The sequence below is a fragment of the Podarcis filfolensis genome, assembly GCF_964270895.1.
Source record: "Podarcis filfolensis genome assembly, chromosome: 14".
In the NCBI taxonomy this organism is placed as follows: Eukaryota; Metazoa; Chordata; class Lepidosauria; order Squamata; family Lacertidae; genus Podarcis; species Podarcis filfolensis.
The window spans coordinates 51,157,296-51,176,943 of record NC_139616.1 but is presented as its reverse complement, the minus strand read 5'-3'; the positions used below and the strand labels follow the sequence as shown (position 1 = coordinate 51,176,943).

The 19,648-nt window shown below is 48.7% G+C and overlaps 1 long non-coding RNA gene across 1 annotated transcript; it reads left to right on the top strand.

Moving 5' to 3' along the window:
* The first annotated feature begins 1,093 nt into the window (after window positions 1-1,093).
* Window positions 1,094-19,445, top strand: LOC310749324. Its single transcript, XR_014541570.1, has 2 exons — window positions 1,094-1,460; window positions 18,168-19,445. It is a non-coding gene; the product is annotated as an uncharacterized lncRNA (long non-coding RNA).
* Window positions 19,446-19,648: the final 203 nt, after the last annotated feature.

The following is a 19,648-nucleotide window of genomic DNA, read 5'->3' as shown; positions in this document are numbered from 1 at the left end:
AGGTGCTGACCTAAACGGCCTCGGTCCTGTATACCGTAGTGCCTGATTAAGATAGCTACAGCCTCTCCCATGTTCTTCTGCCTTAGCCTCCTTGAAAAGGATGGCAGCGGCTGCCTAGAGCTCCTGTTCATGTGCAAAGTGCCATGGCTCAGTGGCAGAGCATCTTCAGGACATGGAGGTCATCTCAGATTCAGTTTTCAGAATCTCTAGGTAGGGCTAGGAGCAGGGGTCAGCAAACTTTTTCAGCAGGGGGCCGGTCCACTGTCCCTCAGACCTTGTGGGGGGCTGGACTATATTTTGGAAAGAAAAAAAAATGAATGAATTCCTATGCCCCACAAATAACCCAGAGGTGCATTTTAAATAAAAGGACACATTCTACTCATGTAAAAACACACTGATTCCCGGACCGTCCGCAGGCCGGATTTAGAAGGCGATTGGGCCGGATCCAGCCCTGCGCCTTAGTTTGCCTACCCATGGCTAGGAGAGAGCCTTGCTTGAAACCCTGCAGTGCCATTGCTGCCTGTCAAGGTAAGTGAGGTTCCTTTAACCTGGTCCCTTTCAGATTTCCCCCCTTTAATTTTTAAAAACTATTTTATTACACAGAACCATACAGATGTTTGAGGGATACAGAAACGAACCACGGCTTGCCGGCTTGCCATCGAATGGCCCGCAGCTTAAGAAAGAAACTGACGCAGAGCAAAGGAAGGGTTATTGCAGAGATCTAAAAGCAACCTTGCAAATAAAAGATTTCGATCCCATGGAAGCACGATGGAGACGTCAATAATAATTCCTAGAATACTATTGACTCCAGATAAAATCATACTTTGCAGGAACCTGCCAGCCACGACTCTGTCTTTTGTCCTAAGCCACGAGTGACCACCATGTAGCTGCAAGTCCCTAGGTTTCGCTTTACCCCTGGAAATTTGTGAAGAACGGGTGAGTTTTTTAAAAAGAAATTGCAGTAAATAAGACCTTCTGAAACCAAGTGTCAAGGGGAAAGGCTGTGTTAGCCCTCCATCCCTGGGTAGGGACAAGCAAATATATTATAAGGGGTTCACATGTAACATCAGCCTTATTGTTGGTGAATATGCTTTTGACTACAGCTCCCATCACCCTGGACCATTGGCCGGGCTGGCTGGGGCTGATGGGATTTGGAGTCTGGCAACATCTGGAGACACCAGGCTGGTTGCAGAGATGGCAAGAATGACTGGGGAAATCAGATACCAGGAGGGTCAAAACTTCAACAAAGAATGGGAGAAATCTATATTATATATTTGACTGACCCCTGTAAACACTTGAACTCTTGGGCAGGTTTTAAATAACTCCTGTAATGTTACAGAGACTATGGATATGCTGGAGAACTGGAAAAATTAGGAGGATTTATAAGACGCAGCTGAAAAGGTTAACGAAAGAACCCACAGAGGGGAGGAGGGAAGTCTAAAGATTTGGAAATTTTTTGGGTAATGTTTATTATTTGTGATTTTGTGTGTGAATGAATTCATAAAATCAAATAAAAATCCTTTAAAAAGGGGGGAGGGGGGAGAGACACCAGACTGGGGAGGCCCAGCTTCCTCTGACGCTCTTTCTGACTGTGGGGGAAGAGGATCTCTTTCTCATTCACCCTCCCAGAATAGCATTTGCCTCCCTCCCCTGATCTCTGGAGTCTGGAGAGGGATGGTTGTACAGGGAGATATTGGGGAAGTGGTCCAGAGTTCTCCCACACCACTCACTTTGCAGGCTCTGTTTCTATTTTCCGACTCCTATACATACATCCTCTGCAGTGCCGGATTTACGTATAAGCTAAACAAGCTCTAGCTTAGGGCCCCACTCTCTTGGGGGCCCCAAAAAAATTTAAAGGAAAAACCAACTGGATGTACATTTCCAAAATATAAGATAGAAAACAAATAAAAAAAACCCTACGTACAACAACAGTGTTTTGCGTTGTGTAGGCTTCTATCATGTAAGTCACGGGCCCCACCTGCTAGCCTGCTCCCTAAAATATCACTGGTTTGCTCCTTTCTATATATAGGGTGCCTACATTCTGCATGGACTGGTTGCATGGCAACATGCGCAAATGGCTTGAGATACCTATGAGGTCCATAAATGACTAATAATAATAATAATAATAATAATAATAATAATAATAATAATTTATTATTTATACCCTGCCCATCTGGCTGGGTTTCCCCAGCCCCACTCTGGACGGCTTGCAACAAAAGACTAAAATACAATAACCTATTAAACATTAAAAGCCTTCAGATGTCTTCTAAAAGTTTGGTAGTTATTTTTTTCTTTGACATCTGGTGGGAGGGTGTTCCACAGGGCTTCTCACAGGGAGGGAACCAGCAGAAGGCCCTCGAAGCTGGACCTCAGTGTCCCGGCAGAACGATGGGGATGGAGACGCTCCTTCAGGTATAGCATATATTCAACACAAAAACCAGCGACAATTTGTTATTGGCAAAGGACAGCTGGACATAGAAAGGGCCCCATTACCTTCAGGAGCTTAGGGCCTCATCAAACCTAAATCTGGCCATCTGTCTGTGTGTTTGTGTCTGTGTGTGTATTATCTGCCCCCTCCCCCGGAGATACAGGTACATCTGCTTTGCTTTTCATTTGTGCTCTTCTAGTGGACAAAGATGGTTCACGGGATGGTGAATCAACAGCTTTCGCAAACGAATCAGTGTGCTTGAGGGCCGCCTTTCCCAACCTGGTGCCCCCGAGTCCTCTTGGGGGGCTTTGATGGTGCCCCATGCCTTGGGGGCACCATTTGCTGCTCTGGCTCGTTGGCCATATAAATAGCCTTGGCTGACCCTGCCAAGGGACATCTCTTTCTTTTGGGAGGCTCTGCAATAATCCAAGCGAGGAGGCCCATCTCACCTGCTCAGGGCTTTAGGGCAACTTTGGGATCGTAAAGAGTGGCTCCCCCTTTGAAGTGGTTTTAATTGCCGCAGCCCGTAAATTATTTTTGATGGCTCCTGCATTATTTAAACAACAACAACCCTCTGCTGCTTTAGTGTTTTATGGTTGCTATAGCCCTACCTAATGCTGCTGGCATTGCTTTTGAAACAGCTACGTATTGTTTCAACTGTCCTTGTTGTTTGCTGTGTGTGGGTCTCTTGGAGGGAGGGAAGGGCAGGGATGGAATGAATGAATGAATGAATGAATGAATGGAAGGAAGGTGGAGGACTCTCTTTCACTTTTTAAGCAGAGCCTGGATGGCCGACTGTCATGGATGCTTTAGCTGAGATTCCTGCACTGGATGTCCTCTCCAACTCTACAATTCTATGATTCTATGACCTCGGAAACCAGTCACTGCCTCTCAGCGTAACCGACCTCGCAGGGTTGTTGTGGGGTGGAATGAGGAGGGGGAGAACCAGGAGCCCCTGCTTGATCTCCTTGGAGGAAAAGGTGCAAAATGCAATCAATTAATAACTTGGCCTTTTCTTCTGCTAAGGCTGGGCTGGAGCACGTGGCCCTCAAATCCATTGGAGGTGGTTGGAGGATGGATGGCGGCTAATGGATTGAGGTTGAATTCTGACAAGTCAGAAGTACTCTTTTTAGGGGACAGGGGGTGGGTGGGTGTGGGGGACTCCCCGGTCCTGAATGGGGTAACTGTGCCCCTGAAGGACCAGGTGCGCAGCCTGGGAGTCATTTTGTTTTTTTAAAAAAAATAATATTTATTCAAATTTTCATCCAACATAAACACGAAAAAAAGAAACAAGAAAAACAGAAAAATACAGCAAAAAGTAAAGCAAAAAGAAAAACCGAAAAAGAAAAAAGAAAAATACAAATCTCAAATTACAACTTTTCATTTGCTTATTTCTTGAACCTCCTCACACCCCCCCTTTTGTATTCTAGTTTAATTTGTTATTCCAGCAAATTCTTCCCATGTTTCTCAATTTTAATTTATATGATTAATCTTCACAATCTATCTTATTTGTTGGTTCAACGTAACCTTTCCATCTTTTAATATAATATGTTATTCATTTTACCTTAATCTCTTTACCCTTATCTTATCTTAAAAATCTTAAAATTTCAAAGTTTATGTCATATTCATACATATCTCCTTAACTCATTTCTGCTAAAGCCAATTTAGTTCCTTTCCAACATATTCCCTGATATTTCATTAATATTACACTAATTCCAAAATTAACAAAAAAAATTTCCCTTAATATCTCTAATTTTTATCCAACGTCCCTTCTTCCTGGTTTCGGGTTATGTCAGTCCTTTCTGTCCATTACATCCAGTCCATCAATCTGGTGTTCTTATGTCCGAGGCCCTTAAATCTCTTCTAGGCCCCTTCTGCAAATTTTCTTGTTCTTGTTTGTGCTTACGCACTTCTTTGTCTATTGTTGGTTTCTTGGGGAGTGGGTCTCCGGAGGGTTCCATCCGGTAATAATTTCCATTTTCCTTCGTCAGACTGGGCCCTTCCCCCCAGTCCCACTCCCCGTCGTCATCTTTCTAATCCAAAAAATATTTATCCAAAAGATAGTTATTCACCTGTTTCATAGTCCCACTAGAGCTAAAAGCTTCCTTGACTTCAAACACTTCCCAGCACTCTCCAAGGTCAATCTTCCAACGCAGTGGCTTTTGTTCCTGCAGGACTTTGGGTCTCTCCATTTGTGTTGTTTGAGGAGTAATCACTGCCTCTTCCTTCTTCATCTGCCCTTGGACTTGCCTTGTTAAATCAGATTCCTGAATTGATCGCTGTATAACTTCTTTATCCTTATTCTCTGTTAAATCATATTCACTGGCCACAGCACTCATCAAGTCCAATTTTTCATGCATCAAATTCATTTTCTCATGCAGCTGCTCCAGCAAAACATTTGTCATGCCAAGGGCAGACACCAAATCTTTCTTCCAACACATTTCTGTCAAGGTCAAACGGCTGGTCCCACGATCCAAATCTCGCAGCTGTAAAGTCTCCAGTAAATTGCAACAACAAACTGACAGGCTCCCTCTAGGGGACACAATTTCTATTTGTATCCATTTTTAAAATGTATCCAACAAAGGAGATTGCTTTCGATTTCAAATCCTTTCGATTTTCAAATACTTTGTTTCTTTAAATACAAAAATGCAGAAAGTAGCGTTGAAGTTAATTTGTTTCTCTTTAACTATCTGTCAAAAAATACTCCGCTTTCAATCAATGGACGTCTCAAACAATTTCTGTCCCGACACCCCGTCCCCAGGTTTGGGACGATGGAAACTTAAATTCCTTTACTCTCCTCCTGCAGGATTAAACAGTCAAATCCCCCCCCTTTTCTCCTGCTTCCAAGGGGGTTTTATTGGTTGTGGACGCAGGAAATTTCCAACTTTAAAGCAGTTTTCCAGGCTATTAGGTTGTAAGGTCTTTGCTTCAGTCTATATACAAAAAGCGGAAGGCGGACTTCCTGTTTAAACCTTCCCGCTTCGTGCCTAATTCATAAATTTTGTAGATTTCTTAATCCAATTCTCCGTTTTTACTTACGGGTACTTGATTTAAAGTCCAAATGTCATCAGGAAAAAGTCAGTGCTCTCCGGCGACGGCTGCGCGGCTTCCCTCCACGGAAATAGCAATCGGTTCGCAGCACCGCACTGCTCACCCCACTTCACTCCGGAGCCCCAAAAAGGGGTTTCCTCGTGAGTAGGGGAGGCGCTCTTGGTGCTCTGCCGAACCCCATATTCCCAGGCTTCTCCGCCTGGGATTTCTAGCGGGCCCCCGCCTTCGCTGCGGCGGGAAGACCCAATTTCCACAGAGCCCGTTCCTCCGATCGCAGGAACTCCGCCATTCGTCGTTGGCGCTGACCCGGAAGTCCATTTTGGACTCACAGCTGTCCATGGAGGCACAGGTCAATTCTGTGTCCAGGGCAGCTGTTTACCAGCTCCATCTGGTACGTAGGATGAGACCCTCCCTGCCCACAGACTGTCTCACCAGAGTGGTGCATGCTCTGGTTATCTCCCGCTTGGACTACTGTCATGCGCTCTACGTGGGGCTACCTTTGAAGGTGAGTCGGAAGCTACAACTAATCCAGAATGTGGCAGCTAGACGGGTGACTGGGAGTGGCCGCCGAGACCATATAACCCCGGTCCTGAAAGGCCTACATTGGCTCCCAGTACATTTACAAGCACAATTACGAGCACCATTCAAAGTGTTGGTGCTGACCTTGAAACCCTAAATGGCCTCAGCCCAATATACCTGAAGGATCGTCTCCACCCCCATCGTTCTGCCCGGACACTGAGGTCCAGCTCTGAGGGCCTTCTGGCAGTTCCCTCCCTGCAAGAAGTCAAGTTACAGGGAACCAGGCAGAGGGCCTTCTCGGTAGTGGCACCCGCCCTGTGGAACACCTTCTTGTCAGATGTCAAAGAGAAAAACAACTACCTGACATTTAGAAGACATCTGAAGGCAGCCTTGTTTAGGGAAGTTTTTAATGTTTGACATTTTAATGTATTTTTAATCTTTGTTAGAAGCTGCCCAGAGTGGAAAGCCAGCCAGGTGGGCGGGGTACAAATAATAAATTATTGTTATTATTATTGTAAGAATATTATTGTAAGAATAATAAAAAATTCTCTCTAGCCCCTGGAACATGAGAACGGACCCCGTTTGTGGGGGTGCCCCCCCATTCAGATTCGCCTGGCGCCTTCATTGCACACCTTTAGGCACCAGGCATAAACTTTCCTCTTCAACCAATGGTTAATTAATTAATTTAATTTAATTTCTGTACCGCCCTATACACGAAGGTCTCAGGGTGGTTCACATAAAATATCAAATGCATAAAATCAAAACAAAACCAGCTCACCTATAAGCCCACCAAAATCCTGCACCAAGGAAAAATGAATTCTGCAGTGTGCACCACATGTATCTGCAGATAAGCCCCTGTATGTTGGGGCAGGGGAACTTTCTGATCCATGGGCCAGATCCCAACCTTGCAGGAAAATTTCAAATCCCTGGCAGGCCAAGTTGGGCCCACAGCCTTTGAGGGGCTGATTGACATCCAACGCCCTTTTAAAATGTGTTGGGGATGGTGGAGAGGAGAATTATTGTTCTTTTTCATTATGTATTTTGTGCTTTTATATTGTGCTTTTATGCTGGGAACTGCCTTGAGACTTGCAGACATAGGATGGTATACAATTTTTATGAATTATTATTATTATTATTGATAATAATCATCTCTCCTCAGCACTCCCCGGGCCTCATCTCAGGTGCTTTTAGCTAGCTGCAAAATGTCCTTTGATCTGTAACAATACCCAGATGGAGGATATGCATGCCAGTGTGTTCAGCAACCTCGGACTTTTGCAGCCTTGAACATCACCTGCTCTTTCCAGGTAACCTTTTCCTCTAGGGACCTTTTGCCTCTAGCCCCGCCCACCACCGACACACCACCCCTGCAAGGTAGTCCAAAAGGGCTTGCCAACCTCAGGCCAAGAAAGCTTCCCCACCCTTGTGCGAAGGACTAGCAACTTGACTTTTATTAAACTGCAAATTGCACCACCCTTTCCTCAATGCCGGAAAGGAAGACCTGCCCCGAGGTTTTTTGGCAAGGTGCAAAACACGGGCATTCTGCCGATTAATTCATTTGGTTAAGAGGCAAGACGGTTCATCACCCATCTCTTCCCTGGGTTAGTTGACAGCCGCCATCCTTTCACCTGTTTCCACCTTCCTCCCGGCCACCTGCAGGGCACAGATAACACTCACCTGCCTGCAAGGAGCGATGCGGCCGCTCCTGCCTCCGAAGGACAAGAGATGGCGAAGATGATGAAGATGAGTTTTGATTGGGCCCTGAAGCCTTAATGCTGGTTTTTTTGACATCGATCTGATAGCAGGAGATTAACTCCACTGCTAGACAAGATGAAAGATGTCAGGCTGTGAGGGAAAGATCAGTTATTGATCTGAACTCTATGATGCTGAGAGATGGAGGATGCCAAGATTTTCTCTCCTCTCTCTCTCTCTCTCTCTCTCTCTCTCTCTCTCTCAACATAAGAAGAGCCTTTTGGACCAGGCCATAGCTCTCAACTTTTCCCTTTTCTTGCGAGGAATCCTATTTGGAATAAGGGAATTTCCATTTAAAAAAGGGAAACGTTGACAGCTATGGACCAGGCCAGTGGCCCATCTTGTCCAGCATCCTGTTCTCACAGTGGTCAACCAGGTGCCCCCATGGGAAACCCACAAGCAGGTTCTGGGTGCGAGAGCCCTCTTTCCTGTGGTTTCCAGCAACTGGTATTCAGAACCATTGTTGCCGCCAACTGTGGCCGGTAGCCAGTGACAACCCTCTGCTCCATGAATTTGCCTTATCCTCTTTTAAAGCTGCCCAGAATTCTGGCAGCTAAATTTTGCAGCAGGTGAAGTTTCTGCTTGCAGGGAGTCCCTAGGGCAGGGGTCAGCAAACTTTTTCAGCAGGGGGCCGGTCCACTGTCCCTCAGACCTTGTGGGGGGGCGGACTATATTTTATTTTTTGGGGGGGAATGAACAAATTCCTATGCCCCACAAATAACCCAGAGATGCATTTTAAATAAAAGGGCACATTCTACTCATGTAAAAACACGCTGATTCCCAGACCGTCCGCGGGCCGGATTGAGAAGGCAATTGGGCCGGATCCGGCCCCCGGGCCTTAGTTTGCCTACCCATGGCCTAGGGGGTTGCACTTATTTCATAAAATTTGCACACCTCTTGGCTGTAAACAACAACAACAACAACAATAACAATAACAATAACAACCCATCAGAGCGGTTTACAAAAAAGAAGGAACAATAAAGGGAAAAAAGACCACAATACTTTAAAAGTTAAAATACTAAAACAGATTAAAACAGCCTTTCTCCAGCTGGGGTCCCCAGATGTGGTTGGACTACAATTGCCATCATCCCTGGCCACTGCTCCTGCTAGCTAGGGATGATGGGAATTGTAGTCCAACCACATCTGGGGAACCAGGTTTGAGAAAGGCTAGATGAAAGATACCTCCACTTTCTACACATCTGGACAGGTTTGTCTAAGTAAGGATGTTTTCAGCAGGCTGGGAAAAGGGTGCAGCGAAGGTACCTGCTTGATATCAAGAGGCGGGGAGTTCCAAAGTGCCACAGTATAACTGATTGGGTTCTTACAAATGTGGAAGGGGGATTATGTGGCACCTGTAGAAGTCTCAGTCCCGCTGATCAAAAACCGTCTGTCCTACCTGCACCCCAGAGTGCCCTGTCCTTATCTGTTTGGAACGACCTTTTGTTTGAAGAGCTATCTGGCAGTAACTGTGCCCCTAAAGGACCAGGGGCGCAGCCTGGGAGTCATTTTGGATTCACAGCTGTCCATGGAGGTCAATTCTGTGTCCAGGGCAGCTGTCTACAAGCTCCATCTGGTACGCAGGATAAGACCCTCCCTGCCCACAGACTGACTTGCCAGAGTGGTGCATGCTCTAGTTATCTCCCACTTGGACTACTGCCATGCGCTCTACGTGGGGCTATCTTTGAAGATGACCCAGAAACTGCAACTAATCCAGAATGCAGCAGCTAGACACGTGACTGGGAGCTGCCGCCAAGACCACATAACACCGGTCTTGAAAGACCTACATAGGGTCCCAGGACGTTTCCGAGCACAATTCAATAAATTATTGTTATTATTATTCTAAGAAAAAGAAGCAGAGAAAGGGTGAGCAGAGACCTTCTCATCCATCCTCAGCTGAGCACCTGGACAGCACCTGAGCAGGCACAGTGCACTGTGTCTCCAATTGTTCCTAAGTTGCAGCAATACAGTGGACGCTCAGGTTGCAAACGTGATCTGTGCAGGAAGCACGTTTGCAACCCACAGCGTCTTCAACCCGCAGTGCCACATCTGCGCACTCGTGGGTTGTGATTCGGCGCTTCTATGCATGCACAAAGCTTGATTTAGCACTTCTGCACATGCGCAAGCAGCAAAACCCAGAAGTACCGTATTTTTCGCCCTATAGGACGCACTTTTTCCCCTCCAAAAATGAAGTGGAAATGTGTGTGCGTCCTATGGGGCGAATGCAGGCTTTCGCTGAAGCCTGGAGAGCGAGAGGGGTTGGTGTGCACCGACCCCTCTCGCTCTCCAGGCTTCAGGAGAGCCGCAGCGCCAGCCCCACAAGGTCGGGGGACAGCGGGGAGGCGGAACGCTGCCATCCCGCTGTCTCCCGATGTGGTTTGGAGGCTGACGGCGGGGAGACGCGTGCTTCTCCCCGCCGCCAGCCCCGCAAGCTTTGGGGACAGTGGGGAGGCGCAGCGCGTCCATGGTGAGCATCCTGAAATCGTGCAACCCGAAGCGTCTGTAACCCGAGGTATGACTATACTTACGAATTAGCAATTTGCATAAACCTGCAAATGTTATGCAAATCTCTCCTCCTGATGCATTTCCTCTTTCTTGCGATGTGTCTCTGTGGCTCTCCAACCAGCCTGCAGTGACCATTGCTCGCTCTACCAGCAAACAGACGCCAAGTTTTTATTTTAAGGTTTTATTATTCCCTTCGCCCAAAGTTGATATCCTCTTCCCCTCTTCAAATCCTGGGTGCTGTTTTCCTTTCGACGGCTCAGATGTCCTTTTTAATGAGCAAGAAAGTGTCGACAGGAAATTATTTTCCTTGGGGTTTCGCCAGCTTGATACTGGGGTATCAGCCTGACACCCCTTAGGCAACAGTCATATTAAAAATTGGGAGTCGTAAGATAGGGTCTGTTCTTTGGGATTATTAAATAGCTTTAAGGGCAGGGGGGAAATAATAATGTGAAGGATAAAATGAGTTAATGGTGGCACGTGCTAATTTGTGAAATATTTAGCTCAGCGTGGGAGGGTGTTTGCTGGAACGCAGACTGAGTGTGCAGGATCCAGCCAAGATTAAGCGCTGGGCACCCCCCTCCCATTCCACGCACTCAGATTTCAGCAGGAGGGTTCAGTTTCAGGGTCCGGTTTTAGCAGAGTTTTGATGGGGTCAAACACCATATTCTGGGTAAACTAAAGTGTGGGATGTTGCCTTGCTGGGGGGAAAGAACCCACCTAACTAATAAGCTAAGAGTCCTTATGAGGGGCCAAAGAAGAAAGGGTGATTTGGGACCTGTTTGGTCTGAATTTATTTCATTTGCAGGCAAGAAGAAACAGCTTCCCTCAGCCTACAAACGAAAATGGCTGATGCAAGGACTTGGGGCATTTGAATGCTTTATTTACTTTCCCTTGGCACAATAGTGCTTGTGTTTTGGTACCACGTCTTGTTTAACCGTTATGCCTATGTGTCAGGGAACTGTCATCTGAGACGAAGGAGGTGAAAGGGCTCATGGAGGGTGAGAGAGACCACTCAGCGGAGGAGGGGACCAGCAGGGGGAGAAGTGGAGTTCCAAGGGAAAGTGAGTCGGAGGGAGAGCTCAGAGATACTTCAAGCGAGAACAGTGGGGGGGTTTCAGGACCTCCCGTAGGAACACCCACTCCTCGGCGGAAACTGTCACGCCGAGAGTCCAGAAGACGTGTTTCCGTTAAGGAGCTTTTATGCTGGAAGAAGTTCCGTAAACGCCCACTGTCCGATTCAACGAGCGATTGATGGAGCCACGCTTAAGGAGCTCCATCACAGACAGAGGTTTGGGAACTTAGCCAAACTCTGAGGGATCAGGATTTTACGCACAAGCAGCTCATCATCCCATCACAGCAATCGGACAGTCCCTGAAAGCAGCTTGTGCAGAGAGGCATCATGAGTGACCCAGCCGGAGCCGGAGGAGCAGGAGGAGCTGGAGAAGGTCCAACTCTGGAAGAAAGGTACAGAATGTTGGAACTCCAGCTAGCAATGCAAACGGCGAGGCTAGAAGAAAGGAGGGCGCAGGATGCAGAAAAGGCAAAAGGCGCTACACTAGCAAGAAAGATGCCAGGAATGGTGCAGAAGTTTGGGGGGGACCCCAGGAACTACCAAGCCTTTAGGACAGAGATGCAGTATGCTCTTGAACTGCAGTTTAATGACTTTCCCGATGAGGCATCGCGAGTGGCGTTTGTGATTGGCCATCTCGAAGGAGGGGCGAGAGACTGGGTCAGGCCCCTGATGGCAGGGAATAGTGACATGCTGAAGGACGCGAGGAAGTTTTTTCGCGCCATGGATTTGATGTTTTCCAGCGAGATTGAACAGGGACTGGTACGCAGACAATTGATGGCTTGCAAACAGGGGAGCCGATCGGTTCGTGAGTACTGGACTGAGTTTACAATGTTGATACATAGATTGGGGTGGGACCTATCGGCGGAACCCATTCAAATGCTATTTGAAGAGGGGCTTTCTTCGGCGGTGAAAGACGAACTTTCCCGGGCGCCCAGGGCGGAGTCTATGGACCAGCTGACCAAATCAGCGCTGACCATTGGAGCGCGCCAGGAGGCAAGAGCCTTGGAGAAGCGGGAGGGGAAAGGAGAGCGTTGGAGGGATTTCCGCATTCCAGAGATTCCAGAGCCAAGTTTCCCGCCCGGAGAGCCGATGGAAGTTGGAACAGCGCGCGCGCGCGCAGTTTCAAATCCCAGTGAAGGGAGGAAGAAGGAGGGAAAGAGCGCCAAGAAATGTTACCTCTGCCAGCAGCCAGGTCACTTTGCCAGAGTCTGCCCGCAAAGAAAGGAATGGCAAGGGATGGCGGGGGCTGTTGGGGGAAAGGAGGAGGAAGTCCAGGAGCCAGTAAAAGCCAACGCCTGTCTGCCTCTGTCAGGGCACTGCAGACAGGCCAAGGAGCAGTAAAAGTGCCCACTCCGGAACCTCCAAGACCAGCCCTAGTAATAGAGGTGTTGCTAGAGCTGGCAAACGGATACCCACTAAAGACCAAGGCGCTGTTAGACTCAGGCAGCTCCTGTAATTTTATGAGCAAGGAGTTTGCAGCGGAACACCAGATACAGACACTCCCTTTAAGCAACCCCCTGCAGGTCACCACGATCGATGGGAGGGAGCTGTTGGGGGGAGAAGTTAGCCTACAGACCGTCCCAATGGTTATGAGGGTGGCAAGGCACACCGAAAGGATAGCGTTCAATGTAGCCACCCTGGGAGGGGCGCCAGTCATTTTGGGAATGAGCTGGCTAGCGTTGCATGACCCGCTAGTGGGCTGGCATCAGAGAGTGGTGTCCTTTGGGTCAGGACATTGCCTGGAACACTGCAAAGAGGGAAAGGTGCCAGAAGGGGCAAAAGCCTCCATAGCAGGGACGGAAGTGGCGAACAAAGGGAAGGTGCCCAAACAATACGCTGACCTGAGCAAGGTCTTCAGCGAAAGGGAAGCAGATAAACTACCACCGCATAGAGACTTTGACTGCCAGATTAACCTGGTCCCTGGGGCCCAGCTACCCGTGGGCAAGCTGTACGCCATGTCAGACAGGGAAATGCAGGAGTTGAGGGAGTTTATTGACAAAAACCTGAAGAGAGGTTTCATCAGAGAGTCCAGAGCGGTGGGGGGCAGTCCAGTGTTTTTTGTGGACAAAAAAAACACGGATAAACCGAGATTGGTCGTGGACTACCGGGCCCTGAATGCCGTGTCAGAACCAGTGACTTTCCCCATGCCCAGGATTGATGACATTTTGACCAGGGTGAGGAAGGGAAAGATATTCACGAAACTGGACTTGAGAGGAGCGTACAACCTGATACGAATAAAGAAGGGGGATGAATGGAAGACAACGATGTTCACCCCCCTAGGGGCTTTCGAATATCTCGTTATGCCATTCGGATTGCAATCAGGCTCCGCCTGTTTTCAATCGCTCATGAACCATGTACTGGGACCTTTGCTCTACAAGAATTGCGTGGCATTCCTCGATGACGTGCTGATATATTCGGAGAATGAGGAGCAGCATGTGAAGGATGTCAGGGAAGTGCTGAGCCAGCTGCAAGCAAACCAGTTGTGGGTGAAATTGGAGAAGTGTCAGTTCCACACCAAGGAGGTGGAATTCCTGGGGTACCGCTTATCAGACAAGGGATTAGCCATGGATCCAGGCAAGGTCCAGGCGGTGCTGGAATGGAAGACACCGAAAACCAAAAAAGATGTGCAAAGGTTCTTAGGGTTTGGGAACTTTTACCGTAAATTCATCAAGAACTTTGCCCACTTAACGGCTCCCATCACGGACTGTCTAAGCAGCAAGAAGAAATTCGTTTGGACGGCAGAGGCGGAGCACGCTTTTGAGGAATTGAAAAAGGCATTCGCTTCGGAAGAACAGCTCCTGCATGTGGATTTACAAAAACCCATGAGAGTGGAAACTGATGCCTCAGACCGGGCGGTGGGGGCAGTGCTGCTTCAGCCAGGGAGCAATAAGTCGGAATGGAGACCGTGTGCCTTCTTTTCGCGTAAGCTGAACAAATCCGAGAGGAACTACACGGTATATGACCGAGAACTACTCGCCATTCACGAAGCGTTCCGGAGATGGAGACACTTACTAATTGGCGCACAGCATAAGGTGCAAGTGTGTACGGACCACAAGAATTTGGAGTATTGGAGAACAGCACGAGTGCTCAACCAACGACAAGTGAGATGGGCCCAGGAGTTCTCCAAATTCCATTTTGAAATCTGCTACGTGCCAGGTCCAGAAAACATCAGAGCGGACGCTCTCTCTCGCAAACCTGAATATTTGGAGGGGGAGGGAGCGCCAGAAGAGAGACATATTATCCCAGAGGACCACTGGGTGTGTGGTGCGGCCTGGGTGGGGCAAAGAGAACTGGTAGAGGGGACGGTAAATGATGAGTACGCCCAGGATAAGCTCAGAGGTTTAAGGAGAGAGGGAGAAGACCCCGGAGGTTTTGAAGAAAGAAACGGGGCATTGTATTACAAAGGGGCACTATATATACCCGAAGGGGAATTGAGGGGGAGAGTACTCAAACAGTTGCACGACAATCCCACAGCGGGGCATTTTGGGCAACACAAGACCATGTGGTTGGTGACCAGGGAGTTTTGGTGGCCCAAGGTGAGGGAGGATGTACGGGAGTATGTGAGAAGGTGTGACCAATGCCAGAGAGCCAAAGGAGAAAGGCGGGCACCAGCGGGTTTATTAGAACCGTTACCCACACCAGAACGACCGTGGGAGGCGGTGTCGATAGATTTTATGACTGATCTGCCCAAATCCCAGGGGAAAACCGCCATACTAGTCGTAGTAGACCAGTTAACTAAGATGGGTCACTTTGTAGCTTGCTCACATGCAGTCACGGCGGAAGAGACAGCGAAATTGTTTGTAGAACATATTTTTAGGCTGCATGGCGCCCCCTTGAGGCTGGTGTCCGACAGAGGGAAACAGTTCACGTCCAGATTCTGGAGGAAGCTTATGAGCTTGTTGCACGTAGAGGTCAACTTTTCGACTGCCAGGCACCCTGAGACCAATGGGCAGGCGGAGAGGGCAAACGGTATCCTTCAACAATACCTGAGGTGCTATGTCAATGACAGAGAAAACGATTGGGTCGAAAAGTTGGCACTAGCGGAATTTGCTTACAATAATGCAGAGAATGTGTCCACCGGGATGAGCCCATTTTTGGCTAATTATGGGTGCCACCCCAGGGCGTTTCCAGGGGAAGGAGGAGAGAGATGGAGTGTTCCGGCCGCTGAACTTTTTGTAGAAGAAATGGAAGCGATCCATCGTCAACTCCAACACAACTTAGAAAGGGCCAAAGAAGAATATAAGAGGCAGGCAGACAAGAGCAGAAGGGAAGGTGAAACAATTAGGGTGGGGAGTCGGGTCTGGCTATCAACCCAAGGGTTGCCGTACAAGGGGGGTTGCAAGAAATTGAGACCCAAAAGATTGGGACCATTTGAGGTCATCCAACAGATCAACCCAGTGGCTTTCAGACTCCGGTTACCGAACCACATGAAACTGCACCCAGTATTCCACAGGTCATTACTGTCACCATACCGGGGGGAAGGTGAAGGGGTATCCACACGGGGGCCAGCCATAGAAGAAAGGGAAAGCCGCAACTATGTGGCGGAAATCATCGACTCCAGGTGGAAGGGGAATCAGGTGGAGTATTTGGTCGCGTGGGAAGGGGAACCAGAGTCAGAAAACACCTGGGTGAAGGCAGAGGAGGTCCATGACGAGGTCTTGATCGAAACGTTCCACCAAAGGTTCCCCAGGAAACCTCAGCCAGTAGCGAGGTTCCGAAGGGAGTACTTTGGCACCACCGACGATGAGGAGGAACTGGAGGGATTCAGGGAATCGGAGTTGGAAGGAGGTACCGACTCCGAGGAGGAGGAGTACTTGGAAACCGGGAACAGCAAAAGGTGGAGGGAAGTGTTCGAAACTTCGGAAGATGAGGGAGGTTCCTTCAGGGGTTTTGCTCCCTCGCCTCCCGCAGAGGAGGGGAGGGAAGGGGGTGAAGGGGGCCCTGGAGGGGAGGTGGATGTCAGGGAACTGTCATCTGAGACGAAGGAGGTGAAAGGGCTCATGGAGGGTGAGAGAGACCACTCAGCGGAGGAGGGGACCAGCAGGGGGAGAAGTGGAGTTCCAAGGGAAAGTGAGTCGGAGGGAGAGCTCAGAGATACTTCAAGCGAGAACAGTGGGGGGGTTTCAGGACCTCCCGTAGGAACACCCACTCCTCGGCGGAAACTGTCACGCCGAGAGTCCAGAAGACGTGTTTCCGTTAAGGAGCTTTTATGCTGGAAGAAGTTCCGTAAACGCCCACTGTCCGATTCAACGAGCGATTGATGGAGCCACGCTTAAGGAGCTCCATCACAGACAGAGGTTTGGGAACTTAGCCAAACTCTGAGGGATCAGGATTTTACGCACAAGCAGCTCATCATCCCATCACACTATGCTATGAATAGTTCCAGCCTCCACCTACCAGGCATTCACATACCTGAGGTTTATTTACTTTGGTTTTATTTCATGCCCGCTTTTGTTCGACAGCGATCTATAATTGTATGTGGACTGCGTATATTGCCACCAGATCCTGTTTGATAACACTGCGTAGAACATTCTTCCTGAAAACGAATAAACATTATGTGAAAAAATAAAAACATGCTGTTTGTACTGTTGATGGTGTTCCTCGCCACCCCAATCACTGAGCGGCGAGAGAATCCAGGGGTTCTGGGAATGTATTCAGGGTTTGGTTTCCTTGGAAGGGACGTGGGTGGCACTGTGGTCTAAACCACTGAGCCTCTTGGGCTTGCCGATTAGAAGGTTGGCGGTTTGAATCCACGCAAAAGAGTGAGCTCCCTTTGCTCTGTCCCAGCTCCCGCCTACCTAGCAATTTGAAAGCACACCAGTGCAAGTAGATAAATAGGCACCACTGTGGCGGGAAGGTAAACAGTGTTTCCATGCATTCTGGCGTCTGTCACGGTGTTCCGTTGCGCCAGAAGCAGTTTAGTCCTGCTGGCCACATGCCCCAGAAAGCTGTCTGTGGACAAACGCCAGCTCCCTCGGCCTGAAAGCGAGATGAGTGCTGCAACCCCATAGTTGCCTTTGAGTGGACATAACCATCCAGGGGTCCTTTAACTTTTTTACCTTCCTTGGTAGGAAAGTAAGTGGAGACTGTGGTGTCTTTAGGATACCACAGTCTTTAGGATACCACAGTCTTTAGGATATATGGTTTATTTACACATAGATACACCTGATGTGGGTGGCACTGTGGGTCAAACCACAGAGCCTAGGGCTTGCCGATCAGAAGGTTGGCGGTTCGAATCCCTGCGATGGGATGAGCTCCCGTTGCTCGGTCCCTGCTCCTGCCAACCTAGCAGTTCAAGACCGGTGTTATGTGGTCCCGGCGGCCGCTCCCAGTCACCAGTCTGGCTGCCGCATTCTGGATAAGTTGTAGTTTCCGGGTCACCTTCAAAGGTAGCCCCACGTAGAGTCTAGGTATGTCTCTGGTTGGAAGGGACCCCTGAGGGTCATCTAGTCCAACCCCCTTGCAATCCAGGCATCTCAGCTAAAGCATCCATGACAGATGGCCACCCAACCTCTGCTTTAAAACCTCCAAGGAGGGAGAGTCTACAATCACTTGAGGGGGTCCATTCCACGGTTGAACAGCTCTTACCTCCAAGGATAACAATACCAATAATTTATTATTTACGTATGACTGGGTTGCCCCAGCCACTCTTATTTATTTATTATTTATTGAATTTATATACCTCCCGATTCCTGAGGGTCTCAGGGCAGTTCACAGAATAAAATCAAAGATGTAAAACCACAAAATGCATAATAAAAATAAAAACAACAACCCATGAACAGCCCCCCTCCTAACGTTGAGCTGGAATCTCCTTCCTTGTCATTTGAATCCAGTCTTCTCTTCCAGACCTGCAGAAAACAAGCTTGCTCCATCTTCCACGTGACGCCCCTTCCTATGTTGACACTTCATATTCCGTGATGTTGTAATATTGTGATATTGATAGGTGGAATTGACGCGGAACTCCTCCGGCACAGGCAGCCCTGTGATATCGTTCCTTGGACACACATTTAGCAAAAGCTAAGCGACTTGCGGGCTGTGCCAAGTTGACTTTTGCAAGAAGAATCCCTTCCATTTATCCCCCAGCCCGTCTCCACCCCAGCCGTGAAGCCACAGACCTGCCTCTCAAAGGCTGCTGTGTTTAGCCTTGGAAACACAACATGCCCGGGCCTGCCGGGTTTAACACAGAAGAAGAAAACTCTGTTAGCTGAGAAGATTCATCTGCCTCCCCTCCCCTCCCTCAATGGCGAATTCATGCATTTTTCGCCTTGTGGCGCTGGCTCCCTCTTTTGGCATTCCAACCATGCGATTCAGCCCCCATGCGCTGCATCAAATGCTATTTTGAACCAGCCAGTCTGCAAAGAGAAGAAGAAGAAGAAGAAGAAGAAGAAGAAGAAGAAGAAGAAGAAGAAGAAGAAGAAGAAGAAGGGGTTGTGGGGAGAGGGATGGCTGCCAGCTGAGCTGGTTTTAAGAGAGTTGCACAGATCCATGGAGGAGAGGGCTATCGATGGCTCCTCGCCAGGGCAGCTATGCTTTGCCCTCCACAAATGAAGGCAATGATGCTTCTACCTCGCCAGAGTGGTGCATGCGCTGATTATCTCCCGCTTGGACTACTGCCATGCGCTCTATGTGGGGCTCCCTTTGAAGGTGACCCGGAAACTACAACTAATCCAGAATGCGGCAGCTGGACTGGTGACTGGGAGCGGCCGCCTACATTGAAAGACCTGCACTGGCTCCCAGTACGTTTCTGAGCACAATTCAAAGTGTTGGTGCTGACCTTTATAGCCCTAAACAGCCTTGGTCCAGTAGACCTGAAGGAGCGTCTCCACCCCCATCGTTCAGCCCGGACACTGAGGTCCAGCACCGAGGGCCTTCTGGAGATTCCCTCACTGCGAGAGGCCAAGTTACAGGGAACCAGGCAGAGGGCCTTCTCGGTAGTGGTGCCCTCCCTGTGGAACGCCCTCCCAGCAGATGTCAAAGAGAACAACAACTACCAGACTTTTAGAAGACATCTGAAGGCAGCCCTGTTTAGGGAAGCTTTTAATGTTTGATGTATTACAATATTTTAATATTTTGTTGGAAGCCGCCCAGAGTGGCTGGGGTATAAATAAATTATTATTATTATTATTATTATTATTATTATTATTATTATTAATCCCAGTTGCTGATAACCACAGGAGGCAGGGCCGTCTTTACCCAGGGGTGCAAGGGGTGCAGGGCACCTGGGCGCCAAATTCTGGGGGGCGCCAAATGTATACCTACTGTATACCGGTCCCTCTAGATCGGTGGCAGTGAAAAGCAATGGAGCAAAAGTCCCCGCCCCTCGCCTC